The sequence below is a fragment of the Nuphar pumila genome, chromosome 2 (assembly GCF_984573655.1).
Source record: "Nuphar pumila chromosome 2, dmNupPumi1.hap1.1, whole genome shotgun sequence".
NCBI classification, from domain to species: Eukaryota; Viridiplantae; Streptophyta; class Magnoliopsida; order Nymphaeales; family Nymphaeaceae; genus Nuphar; species Nuphar pumila.
Window position 1 is genome coordinate 138,733,806 of NC_143250.1, and position 14,912 is coordinate 138,748,717.

Sequence of the window (14,912 nt, forward strand, 5' to 3'; positions counted from 1 at the left end):
TTTGTGCTTCTTCTGTCCACAGAAATAAACAATAGTCGACTGCATCATTAAAATAGATATTGACATCTAGATCATATGATTTGAAACATGTCAGGTGCTAAGCATTTAGTCTGATTACATCAAAAAATCATCATGTACTTCTTGATGATTTATTAGTTTCCATTATACATGAATCATTTGATGCAATCTTTATTAATAAGCATGTCATCAGTGAGGGAGCGACCATGTGGGAGAAGAGAACCCTCTCTGATATGAGAATTATCAGATGTTCTGATCCCCTCTAGATTCCATTGGAAAATCATCATCAAGCCTTATCGTGACTACATGGCATTGATAATCTTGATATTTATTCATTCATCTTCAACGTATTTTTGTCTTCTTTCGCACTTTTAATAAATATGCAACTTATCCCTCAAAAAAGATTGCAACTTGTTCATGTTTCCAATGACCTTTTACTTTCCTCAACCTTAGGATATGTTGATTTTTCACTACTATCATGACCACATCTAAACCATGTTGGGACCTCAGATCAGTTTGCCACATTCATCACCTGTACTGGACCTGGTCCTTTAACCTTAAGCCTTATATATCCAGTCTCTAACATCCCTTTGGCCCCTCTAGGTTTCACTTGATACCTTCACAAGCTGGATCGGAATGTTGGGACCAAAGTTCCCTCTTCATGCCCCATTGCTCCCTTTCCATGCACCAATTCTCCTTTTGTACTCTGAATCAAGAATCTATGCCTTAGCATATGGAATAGAAATATTTTTCTTTTTCCCATAATTAATCCTCAGGAGACTGTTGTCTTCCTTTGCTCAAGTTTAAAGAGAGTTTCCTCCGGACCTGTTCCTCCTGCTTGTCCCACCCAAGGCAGTTGGGGACCCGTGCTGTTTGTTTCTATTTGCTAATACTATTACACTTATCATTGCAGGCAGCTGCTCATCGTGTCTCAAGATCACAACTACAAACAACCTCTGGTTGCCCCATTGTGGACTTTGATCTTGCTAGGGCTTTTGTCACAATGTTTATGCTTGGAATCACCATCCATGGAGATGCCACCCCATCATGAAATGGCCATTGAGAGAATCTTAAAAACAAAACTATGGTTGTTGGCTTGAAAGTGGCAGTGAGTATATTTGTGATTATTGATGGAATCAAATACGTATATTGAATCCATGAAAATTTGTCTTGTAAATCGAGTGAGTTATTGCCAACGAGTAAGGAGCTTGACAAAATCTCCGAGAAAAAGTTATGGCCATGGTAGAAAGTGACCCTTTACTCCTAACAATCTTGAATTAGGGAGTTGGGACATTCCATTACATTTAGCCAAGTCTAATATCTTATGCATTGTGAAAACAAGAATTGACCATGTAGATTGAGGCACTACGCTTTTGTTTAGATGGTTGCTAGTTTTATTGAGAGCATGCAATAGGTACATTTGCTCTACCTTTGCCTCAAGTATCAGAATCCATTGTCCCTAAGCCTCGTGGTCGGGGATCCTTAGATCCATATGACAAATGCCTCGCTCAATTGTTCCAAAAACTTCCCATGAGGTTGGTGCGTACTTGTTCACATCTGATAAGCTGGCTAAAACTATAAAAAACCAGGCGAGCATATCACATTTGATAAGCTGACTCAAACCATAAGAAAACCAAGCGAGCATAAGATATTTGAAAAACTAGCTTAAACCATACGAAAATCAAATGAGCATAATACATCTGACTAAAACTGAAAGAAAACCCGATGAGTATAACACATCTGATAAGCTGACTCAAACCATAGGAAAACCCGATGACCATAACACATCTGATAAGCTGACTCAAACCATGATAAAACTCAACGAGCATAACAATCATCCAGTGTAGCTTGTTATTAAATATTCATTCATTATGCATCATACCTTCGTGGTTAAAACAACCTGTAACGCCCCAAAATTTTCAACTTATAAATTTTGAAAACATTTATAAAAAACCTTTCAAATTTCAGGGTTTGGTTTTCAAGACATCTGCAAAAATAGTTTCTTTTTAGAAAGTAAAACAAGTTGACAATTTTGGGCACGTTAGCTTACAAACCAACCTTATCTACAAAAAATATCCAGGATGCCAACAGAAAGAGGGTGATCTCGAGCCATGTTGCATCGCGCCATCGGCTGTCTGTAAAGTCCTACTTGCCATCTGCTCATGAAATGGATCAGTTTTATAACAAACAGGTAGGTGCACAAATAGACAATGTAGAATAAATAAAGTAGAACGTTCATAAGATAAGCAATTTATTTCATCAAAGATAGTGGTAGCATTTGTAATTGCGAGAAATTAAATCTGAGCAACATATGCAAAGAACATCTAAACTGAAGGAAAGATACAACAAAAGATGTAAGCAACATTATGTGCAGTTAACTAGCATGAGTAGCTAATTATTACAAGTAAAGAACTACATAAGTAGTTTAACTAACAAGTGTAATGCCACAACAGGCATAAACAATTCGACTAACAATGAGAACAGATTAATTTTATGTTTCGATATTAGTTGGCCTTACGGGTACGCACAAGGCACGAATTGTGGAAACAACTGAGACTAGTTCAGAGGTCTATTATGCCATGTGTTTTTAATATCTCGAATAGCTAGTTGAGTCTGCTACTCCGCTTCTAAGGGGATGGTCGGTGACCGAGAGAGAATTCCCCAAATGCCACTTGTTCCTGTTAAAATATGCAATCTCATATAATATCTCATATGTAATCTCATAGACATGTAATGTTTTATCTCCTTTCTAGTTAGGATTTTTAGTTTAATTAGTCAAAAAGGTAAAGGCCAAATCAGTCCAATGAGGGGCTGGTTTGGCTAATCCTAGTTGTATTTCAACTAGAACTAATTAAACTAAAAAACCTAACTAGAAAGGAGATAAAACATTACATGTCTATGAGATTACATATTTTAACACTCCCCTCAAACTTATGATTGGATAAGAGGTTTAGATTAAGTTTAAGGATATATCTAATTTTTGGAACACAAAATCCTTTTGTGTTTTGAGAGTTATTTTCGAAATTTCCTATTCGTTTTATCTCAAGGATTGTTCCATTCGCAGTAAAAACACTCGATCCACTTGAGTTATAACAGTGCGACAGTAATTTTAAATTTGATGTCATGTGAAATGAAGCACCAGAGTCAAGAAGCCATAGGGGTTTACCTGGATCGGAGATGCCAACAGAAGAAACAGCAGCTCCAGCAGAGGAAGAAGTGTGAAAACTGCTGCAAGGATTGAGAAATGAGAAGAGAAAAAGAAGAAAGATAACTCGGGTACCTGTTAAGAATCGGCCGCCACACTGATCTCTCTATTCTGCTGTTTAAGTTTAATAGGGTTACAACTTCTTTTGCATGGACAAAACTGCCCTGCATTAGTAATACAAAATACATAAATATACATGTGATATGGATCCTTCAATGGATCCATATCCGATCCATATTCTAATACCCTCCCTCAAGTTGTGCATGCGATTGAACCATGTGCAACTTGTTCTTCAGATACCAAAAACGATTACTTGTGAGGCCTTTTGTGAACATATCGGCGACTTGGTCTTCTGAAGTCACATAAACTGGTTCAATCTCTTTGTCTGCTATCTTTTGTCTGATGAAATGCTGGTCAATCTCAATATGCTTAGTCCGACTGTGATGAACATGATTGAACGCAATTTGTATAGCACTTCTATTATCACACATAAGAGTCGAACTTGAGATATTCTCTCCCATCTCTGTAAGTAGATGTCTAATCCAGGTCACTTCTGCTGTGGTAGCTGCCATAGATCTATACTCTGCCTCTGTACTAGATCGTGCCACAGCCTTCTGTTTCCTGCTACTCCATGAGGCTAGATTTCTTCCGATAAAAACACAGTATCCTGAAACAGACCTTCTCTCATTTGGGTCCCCTGCCCAGTCTGCATCTGTGTAAGCCACTATGTCATGTTTCGGTGTCCCCCATGAAGATTGTACATATGTGAGTCCATCACCTACTGTGCCTTTTAGGTAACGAAGAATACGTTTAACAGCATCCATGTGACCAGTCTTTGGCTCATGCATGAATTGGGATACCTGGTTTACAAAATATACAATGTCTGGTCTAGTAAAAGTAAGATATTGTAACATGCCCACTAAACTGCGATACTTGCTTGCATCATGGTATAACTCACCATCACAAATACTGAGCTTTTGACTGACAACACTAGGTGTAGGTAGAGGTTTGCAATCTATCATTCCTGCTTTGGTAAGAAGATCAAGAGTATATTTGTGTTGGGTTAATGACATTTTTCCATCCTGTCTGTTCACCTCTACACCAAGGAAATATCTCAGTTCTCCAAGATCTTTCATCCTGAATCGCATACTCAGCAAATCTTTAATTCGTCTAATATGGTCTGGAGCATTACCAGTGATCACGATATCATCAACATATATAAGTAAGAAAACTATATTGGATCCATCTCTGTATATAAATAGCGAATGATCTAGTTGGGAGCGGAGGAAACCGTGGTTCTGAATCTCTAAGGAGAAGCTTTCAAACCACGACCTGGAGGCTTGCTTTAAGCCATACAAAGCTCTGCTCAATTTGCATACATATTCTTTTGGGTCTCCCTCTGCATAGCCTTGAGGTTGTTCCATGTAGACCTCTTCCTTTAAATCCCCATGAAGGAATGCATTTTTAACATCAAGCTGACTAAGAGTCCACCCATGTTCAATGGCCAGGCCAAGAATAATACGAATGGTTCCCATTTTCACTACTGGGCTAAATGTCTCATCATAATCTTGACCGTATTCTTGAGTGAAACCTTTGGCAACAAGACGTGCCTTGTATCGTTCAATGCTACCATCAGGTTTATATTTAATCTTATATACCCATTTTAAACCAACAACATTTTTATCTGGGGGACGACCAACTATCTCCCATGTTTGACACTCATGAAGTGCCTCAATTTCCTCATTCATTGCTTCAATCCATTTGTTGGATTGAATAGCTTGACGAAATCCAAGTGGTTCCTCGTGTTTTTCAATCTTGGATAGAAAAAGCTGAAAATCCATAGAGAAGTTATCATAACTCACCCATTTCTCAATGGGGTGTCTTATCCTGCCTGATCTTCTTGGTCCCTCTCTGTTACTGGACAATGCCACCCGTCCTTCTGTAGGTACATCAGTTTGTTCTCTGGGCCTCCTGGTATAGACATTTCCTCTATATCTTTGACATTCTGTTCCTGATGCCTCATCTAAAACTATCTCATCGTTTATGCTTCCAGGAGCCAAAGTAGTATGTTCTGCAGCATGTGAGATGAGTTCAGCACTTAGCCATGGATCATACCAATTGACAGATGCGTCAATATGTTCATAATCATGATCTGCTTTATTTTTCAGAAAACTATTTTCATCAAAAATAACATTTCTAGAGATTCTGATCTTCTTGTTGGCAGGGTCATAACACTTGTATCCCTTGTGTTCATCTGCATAACCTACAAATTGGCATATAGAAGCTTTGTCCTGAAATTTAGTTCTCACGGATTTATCAATATGTACATAACACATGCAGCCAAAAACTCGTAACTCATCATAATCTGGATGTACTCCAAAGAGAACATAATAAGGAGACTGATTCTCAAGAATAGGCATAGGGAGACGATTTATCACATGAGTGGCAATATGAAAAGCTTCTGTCCAAAGACTAATGGGCACGTTAGAGCCATGCATCATGCTCATTGCACTCTCCACGATATGTCTATGTTTACGCTCAGCAACTCCATTTTGCTGTGGAGTGTATGGGCAAGAAACTCTACGATGTATCCCATTATCTTGAAGAAAATCTAAAAATTCTTTGGAGGAATACTCACCACCCCCATCACATTGGAGAATTTGAATATTTTGAGAGAATTGGGTATTAACGTAGGCATGAAAATGACGAAGGATAAGGGAAACCTCTGATTTGTGTTTCATAAAGAATATCCAGGTAAAGCGAGAAAAGTTGTCAATAAAAGATACGTAATATTTACTTCCAGAAGAAGAAGGATTGGGGGCTGGGCCCCAAACATCAGAACATATTATCTCAAAAGGCATGGAGGCTCTTTTATTTATTTGATGAAAGGGAAGTACATGACTTTTGCAAACCTGACAACTGGAACACATCTTATTCTTCAACGAAGGTGGAACAGACTCTGGAAGAAATCCATTGGACACTAATTTTTCAATAAAGACTTGACTACAATGACCAAGACGAGAATGCCAAATTTCTGGCTTATTACATTGAGATATACTTAAAACACTTCTAGAGACGTGATCAGAGTTGGAAGGCTTCAGAACATTGGAGGCTGGATCTTCATTGAAGATATACATGTTTCCACGTCGCTCTCCTTTAGCGAACGTCTTCTTCGTTTGAAGATCCTTGACAAAGACAGAAGTAGGAGTAAATTCAACAGATGAATTGGTAGAATCAACAAGCTTGGAAACAGAGACTATATTTTTCTTTATATTTGGTGCATGCACAACATCAGATAAAGGAGTGGACAAAGATTCAGACAAAGGAATGAAGACGTTGCCTACGTTTGAGATAGAGTGGTGAGTTCCATCTCCAGTTACAATATTAGATTTTCCAAAATAAGGGATTAAGGTAGAGAACTTACCTGCATTGCCAGTGACATGAGCAGCTGCCCCAGAGTCGACATACCATATTCCATCATCGTTCTGCTTCAGGTTCAAGTTAGCCATAGCTGACAAGAGAAGATCCTTAGCATCATCACTGACACAAAAGGTACCCGCAGATCCTGATGTAGCAACATTTCTATTGTTTTGTATTCTATTGCGATTTTGAGGATTCTGAGGATTGAACCAACAATTGGCTTTGATGTGGCCACGTTTGTTGCACTGGTAACACGTGAGAACATTCCTTGTCAGACTGGGAGTGACATTTGGTGTAGGTAGCAACCCACGTCCACCCTGGATTTGTACTCCCCTACCTCTGTTGCCACGCCCTCCTCGTGTACGATCAGCAGTCATCCCGGTGGCAAGAACATCATGCATAGATGATTGCCCTGTTGAAGCATCAGAAATGCTTTTCAAGGACATCTCATATTGGAACAGTTTAGCACGCAAATCTTCAAAACTAGGTAACATAGGCAAGCACAGTAAGGAAGTCACAAGGACATGATACTCTGATCCCAAGGCATTCAGGGTCTGCTGCACTTTTTCTTTATCGAACACTGGATATCCAACAATGGCTAGTTGATCTGTGATGCTTTTGACTTGATTTAAGAACTCAATAATAGTCATTGTCCCTTTTTTTAAAAGCTGGAATTCGCGCTTGAGAAACAACACCTTAGCCTCTGATATTTGAGCATAAGTCTGAGCTAGATTCTCCCACAATTCTTTAGATGTACAATCATCAGGAATAGAAACAAGTACTTCTTGTGTCAGTGTAGAAGTAATGTACGCGACGAGAGCTTGATCACGCTTCATCCAAATAACAAAGGTAGGATCACGAACAATGTTTGGTAAGTTTCCATCTTCTTTTGCTTCTTGTGGAATAAATTTTGGAGGCATTGGAGTAGAGCCATCCAAGTGGCCTGAAAGATCTTGGCTTCGGATGAAGGGAGTGATTTGACGTTTCCAGGTCAAATAATTATTGGTATTCAATTTTTCAGAAACTAGCTGTCCAAGAAAATTGGAGGAAAGCCCCGAGCTGACTGAATTGTCCATTTGCAAACTTATGATAGAGAACAGTTTTGTGGTAGGGCCCGGCACACAGAGGAGATTATGTCACTAGTCACGACAGAGTAATGGAGAATCAAGAAAGAGGAAAACAACTTTAAGTCAGCAAATCTGCGTAGGGTTCAGATCTGACTCAATCAATGAGAAATGCAAACAATGATAGATAACAGTGGATAAAAGAAAAGGAATGTAAAGACTCTATTGCTGCGTGCTTGAGCAAATCTGTATAGGGTTCAGATTAGACTCAATCAATGAGTTGCGTGGACCAAGAAGATGTGAAAACAAAAAAAAAATACGAATGACGTGAACAGGAGGTGTTCACGTGACCAGGGTGTTTAAGTGACCAGAGCTGAGTTGCGTGGACCAAAGCAAAAAAATAAAAATAAAAGGGACTTGTGTGACCAGACTTTACCAGGTGTCACGTGAGATGAGGAATCAAAACTGTTCCAGGGCAGCTTTATTCAGATGAGACAGAAATGATGAGACAAGAAGAATAAAGGAGTAAAACCTGACAAGAAAAAAGAGGGTGCAACCTTATTCAGATGAGACAAGAAATAAAGGAGTAAAACCTGATGGCTAGAAAACCAAGACAAAAGTGCAGCTTTATTCAGTCAGCAGCCTTGTGTGAGACAAACTGGAAGACACGAAGTTGGAGAACACAGCAGCTTTATTCAGAGAGCAGCCTTGCGTGAGACAAACTGGAAGACACGAAGTTGGAGAACACAGCTTTGATGAGAAGGTGAACACAACTTTTCTCGGTCCCGATGAAAGCCCTTTTTATTCCCAGAGGGGTCGATGCTCTGATACCATGTGAAAACTGCTGCAAGGATTGAGAAATGAGAAGAGAAAAAGAAGAAAGATAACTCGGGTACCTGTTAAGAATCGGCCGCCACACTGATCTCTCTATTCTGCTGTTTAAGTTTAATAGGGTTACAACTTCTTTTGCATGGACAAAACTGCTCTGTATTAGTAATACAAAATACATAAATATACATGTGATATGGATCCTTCAATGGATCCATATCCGATCCATATTCTAATAAGAAGTTCCTTTAAGAAGAGGCTGTAGAGCCTCTACCAGCTGAGTTAGAGACATGTTTCCAATGGATGTCTCATTTGATTCTTTCGTTGATTCCACAATAGCTACCTTCTTCTCATAAGGTTTTTTCAACTTTGGAGAGTAAGTTTTAACGTGTCCTGATTCATGACATTAATAACAAATAACTTTTCTTCTTTCAAAATTACCTCCTTGTCTTTCATTATTTATCCTTCCAACATGTGGCGGTTTGTATGTGCGAATGTGATTGCCTGGTCTTGATACAGCTAGAACTGTATCATCATCACTCTTGGCGAATCGTTTCTTGAGTCTATTTTCTTCCATACTTAGCTCTTCAATTGTATCTTCAATAGAGGGAACCTTTCCCCGATGTAGGAGAGCGGACTTGGTTGTTTCAAATTCGGGTCTCAACCCATTGATAAATTGAAAGAAATGCTCCGCATTTACTTGATTTTGGCGAAGCTCAATATCTTGTGGGCAATGCCACTTTGGTTCAAGAAGAGTCAACTCTTCTCATAGCTCAGATAAGCTATTATAGTACTCCCCAGTGTTATTAAAAGCGCGCCTCAAGGCGCAAAAAGCGTGCCTCACCTCAAGGCGAGGGGCTTTGTGCCTTGAGGCGCATGCATAAGACTTGATTTTGGCGAAGCTCAATATCTTGTGGGCAATGCCACTTTGGTTCAAGAAGAGCCAACTCTTCCCATAGCTCAGATAAGCTATTATAGTACTCCCCAGTGTTATTAAAAGCGCGCCTCAAGGCACAAAAAGCATGCCTCACCTCAAGGCGAGGGGCTTTGTGCCTTGAGGTGCATGCCTCATACGCCTTGAGGCGCACGTCTCATACGCTTTGAGGCGAACGCCTCAAGGTGAGGCGTACGCGCCTCACCATGTTTTGGTCAAATGGGGTCGCTATCCAAATCTACTGCATCAGCGAGCTTCGAAATGTCAACACCATAGGAAACATCGGCAATGGCCTCATTATTTCGAGTGTAGGGAATGATATACGGATCTAGGCGATAGCTTCACCTCAAAATTAGAAAAAAAAATAAGAAAAAACAGAAAAAGAGAGGGAGCGAAACACTCACCTTGATCGTCAGGAAGTTTCGCGGCCTTGGACCCAAAATTTTCCGACGAATTCGCCGCAAAGAGGAAGAGGAGGAGGAGGAGGATGAAGGAAGCAAATAAGAGTCTGGAGAAAGAGTGATCGTCGATTCCCTCCATTTCCTTCACCTACTCCCGGCCTTTTTCATGCGAATCGAGCAACAGAGAGAAGGAAAAAACTTTCTTCCTTTTTTTATCTTGCTTTGGAGATCAGAAGGGAGAACAACGAACTCGGTATGGGCGAAGAGACTACAGAAGGATAGGGATTTGAGATTTGGGATTGTTATAAAGAATGAAGAAAACAAGATTAAATAATGGAAATTAGGGATTGGAAGCCTTCGGATTGCAAACAAAATCTGTTTATAAAATTTTCAGTCAGAGGAAGAAAGCGTACGTAACCATGAGTTATGGTGATGGAGACGTTGCGGTCCACAGGAAAGGGGGGTAGATCAGGTCATGCTGAACATGTGCGTTTTTGCTCATGCGGACATCGTGGTTGTCTGTTTGCATTTTGGATGAATGCCACATGGTTTTGTTGACTTTTGAGCTTTTTAAAATGCAAATCGGATGGCCACGATGTCGGCATGAGAAAAAACGCTCATGTTCAGCATGACCCGATCTGCTCCCCTTATTAGACTATCCAGTTAAGCGGGTTTGGTTTATAATGGATCCAAGGTCCAACCAGATATAAGTTAATCGGGTCCATGTCCAAGTCCAGGCACAAATGAAATATATACATGAGGGAAAATGTTTGCTATCCTTTGTTGGTTCCAAACCCCTTAGTTGAAGCTTATACGACAAAGGTCGTGTTGGCCAAATATGATTCCATGGATGTGTTCAACATAGTCAAAATAATAAGAATAGACTCTTATATATTATATTTTAATGTAAAAATTATGATTTAAAAAAAAAAATTGAGGCTTACGCCTCGCTACGCCTCAACGCTTTTCACAACACTGGTACTCCCTAATACTCTTCTCCCCTTGTACCATATTCCGAACTTTTTCTTGCAAATTACAAATGTGAGCAATATCTTTAAGAGAATACATTCTTTTAAGATACTCCCATGCATCATTGGCGTGTTCAAATGTTGCGAGACTTGAACACTTCTTTATATCCACACTAGAGATTAGCCAAGACATGATCTTGGCGTGACCCATTCTCCATTCTTTCTAATTTTTCTCATACGTGGAGATATCCTTATTTTTTTCAACTTTCGAAAGAGGTACTTCTTTACCTCTTTCTTTGGTGAGAGTTAGTTGAGGTTCCTCATCGGTTCCATCAACTAAGCCCCATAGACCTTTTCCTCAGATGAGGTGCTTCATGATAGAAGCCCATGTTACATAATTTAAATCATTTAATTTTATGGGCTTAATGGTGACATTATCATTGTCATCCATTTTACAATCTTGAGAAAGAAAGGGGAAAAAAGAAACAAATAAGAAAAGGCAGTACTTTTACCATGAAAACAAGAGTGGGTAGCCTTCCAAGCTTTTCACGGCTACACACAATCAATCCTTCAAAGAGTCTTCACTTTCTTGAAGAAATACTTGAATGACACGCTTCCCAATGCATGTCTACCAATGGCTTTGATACCATGTAAGAAAGTGAAAAATGCACTACAACAAATGTCTTTCAACAAGTTCTCACAAATACACCACAAGAACCACATGGGTTCACAAAGAGAATTCAAGAATACATACTACCCGAAAAGGGTATACAACATGAAAAATAAATAACTTTATTGAGTTGGGATAAAAATCCCACACAAGAGATGGATTTACAAGGGAAATAGCCCCATATTTATAGAGAGGTAGAGAAGAGCCTCTAATAGAGCTGTTGGGGAGTCCAACAGCGCCCTTAAGGCTCTTCTCTACCTCTCTATAAATATGGGGCTATTCCCCTTGTAAATCCATATCTTGTGTGGAATTTTTATCTCAACTCAATAAAGTTATTTATTTTTCATGTTGTATACCCTTTTCGGGTAGTGTGTATTCTTGAATTCTCTTTGTGAACCCTTGTGGTTCTTGTGGTGTATTTGTGAGAACTTGTTGAGAGACATTTGTTGTAGTGCATTTTTCACTTTCTTACAGTTCCAAAGGATGCATCCAACTTCTGCAAAAGTGTCTAAAGCTACCTTTTGTAGCCCATTTTTCCTAACTCCGATAGCTGGGGAATTGGAGTCTTTTGCCCGTAATTGCCATTAAAGTACTTGTCCATCGGAGTTTTTGTACCTTCACGTCCTCTCTTTGGACGGGAGTCAACGGTTTGAATGGGTGCATCAGGTGTTAATTAAATGAAGACCCATTCTGCTTGCTCTGGTCTTTCAACCAACTCGAGCATCTTGCCTGTGAAGGCAAATGATCACCATCTATGTGACCTCAACATTGTGTTATTTGCACGTTTCGAGGTTGCCACAACCCCATCATCCAATCATCGTAACACAATCCAAATGTACCTGTTCAAAGGTACGGTTGTACCTGTCAAAGGTACGACTACGATAAAAGGGTAACATTCAATATGTTGCAATTCATTTGGTTCAATCTTGACATGCACAACTCTTTGAGCATTTGGCCGGTGGAGGCGAACATCATTATCTTTATTTATTTCAACAGAGTGCTTATTGCACAGCTCGAGGTACCCAACGACCTCTCATACTACTCATTGTAGTGAACATACAGTACATGTCAAAAAGGTTCGACGATAACAGTAGATCATGAGTTTCACGGATAACTCCAACATTGTGTTTCGTATGACATAAAATCAATAATATAACTTGGCATGCACAATCACTACGAAACATGGAAATCTCAACCAAGTCTTGGGATCGTCGTGAATTCAATCCTTCCTTCTGAGTAATCGACTCGGGGTATAATTAGTTGCATCTAGCAACACATAAATCGAACACAAGCTTTATAAGCAGGATTTTGTTCTCGAGAAGTCGACCTTGTGCAAGGAAGCGCCTCCTCTCGAGCTTTTAGCGCTTGTATACAATTTTGCACCTTTTCAAAAGGCACGAAATATGGTACGCGCACCTGCACACCCTGCGAGGCTTGCCTGAGGGCGACATCAAGAACAAAATGTGATAGCCAATCTAAACATATGCAATATGACGTCAATAAGAAGCAAGTAGAGAAGATTACTAACAGTAAACTAACAGCATAACTCATACTATGCATACAAGACATAGCGACTACAGGAAACACATAATTTCTGATAAATAAAGTCAAGTAAAGAGCATATCATCACAAGTCATTTTCATCCATATTTACGCGTGCATGAAAATATGCCAGTTATTCTTATCTCATGATTCAATTACTTTATTTAATTCATCCAAAGTCCTCGTGCAACTTTCCCCTACATCGGGAGGTTGTGTCGCTGCGTGCGTCTACGAGTGTAGGTGATGTAGGGCTCGAGTCGCAGTGCACGAGCGGGATCTGTTGCATAAATCTGCAAAAATGTGAAAACTTAGAAAACTATAGTCATTCTAAAGAACAGAAAGGGACAGTGGTACAACCTCTATCAGCCTATCAATAATTAGCGAAGGGATAAGGGCGCAACCCCTGCTCACCACTCTAATTGCAACTAAAAAGGAAAGGGGGCAGGGGCGTTGCCCCTACCCGCAACAAAGGCAGGGGTAGGGGCAACGTGCCCTTGCCAGCCTAAGGACAACAAAGGGAAGGCGGCAGGGATACACCCCCTGCCGACAAGACAAACAAAGGCAGGGGTTGCACCCCTGCTTTCAGAAATATGACAGAGGAAGGGGACTACAACCCTGCCTTCTGAAAGTTAAGCACCGGCAAGGGCCTCGACCCTGCCTACGAGGAACATACGACAACAGGGGTGTGCCCTTGCTTGCAGGGAAGAGCCATGGCATATGGGAAGTTGAGCCCTTGCTTGTCCGAAACAAGGGCAGCAGGGGAGCCACCGACCTCCTGCCGCCCCCCGGCCATACACAGAAGACAGGGGGAGAGCGCGATAGGGGTCGCCGGCCTCCTGCCGTCTTTTCGCCAACCCCAGAGGAAGAGGGAGGGCACAACAGGGGGTCGCCGACCTCCCGACGAGCTAATCGAGGGAGAGGGAGGGTGCGGCAGGGGGCTGTCGGATTCCTGTCGGCCTCCCTGCAAGCTAACAGGGGGAGAGGGAGGGAACGACAGTGGGCCGCAGGCCTCCTGCCGGCCTCCCGGCAAGTCAACAGAGGGAGAGGGAGGGCGCGGCAGGTTCGGCTCCCCGATGAGCTAACAGAGGAAGGAGAGAAAGAAGAGGTAGAAGAAGGAGAAGAACAGAGGAAAAAGAAGAAAAAGGGAGAACACACCTGGGAGGTCGCCGACGGCGATAGCGGGACGAGAGGGAGGCGGCACTGTTGTCAATCGGCGTCGCACGCAAAGAGAGAGAGAGAGAGAGGAGATGCGGTGTCGGCTCAGTCGCTTGCAGGGAGGGGGGAGCCGAGAGGGAGGCGAGAGAGGAGGAGCACCCTTGCGTTCTTTTAAAGGCACGGGAGGGGGGGTGCGTGATTTGGGAAACCCAAAAGGGGTTTCCTTTTCCTTGCAGAGGGGGAAAGGGAGAGCGGCGTGGGGGAGGAAGATGGTTTTAAAAAAAAACTCACCCCCCTGCGTCGGGTGTTATAACCCTAATGGGTTATCGGATCCGGGTCGGGTCCAAATCTGACCCGAGTCCGAAAAGGATTTTTTTAAGTGGGTTTTACACAACTCGAGTCAACGCTTCACGTAGTACGCAGTGTACCATTATGGTATCAATATCTTGGCCAAGACACAACTACCATCACGAAAATGACATATAGCCAATAGAACAAGTGCACCCTCTAGGTCCTGGCACCCAAGGCCAAAACTCGCAGTACCCCTCTGGTACGAGCTACAAGGACCAAACGTCCAAAGTCCACGTATGACAATATGTAGACCTTTAATACAAGGTTCTCCACTTTAAGTTGCACCCAAAAACTTTTGATTCACTGTTTAGAGCCCAGCAAAGGTAAGTTTAAATTATTGCACCTAGCATACTGTGT

General features: G+C 41.2%; 1 protein-coding gene across 1 annotated transcript in view; it reads left to right on the forward strand.

Moving 5' to 3' along the window:
- The window catches only part of LOC149847304 (putative alkaline/neutral invertase D), a 60,748-nt gene that overhangs the window by 35,132 nt on the left and 10,704 nt on the right, over window positions 1-14,912 (forward strand). The window lies entirely within an intron of this gene.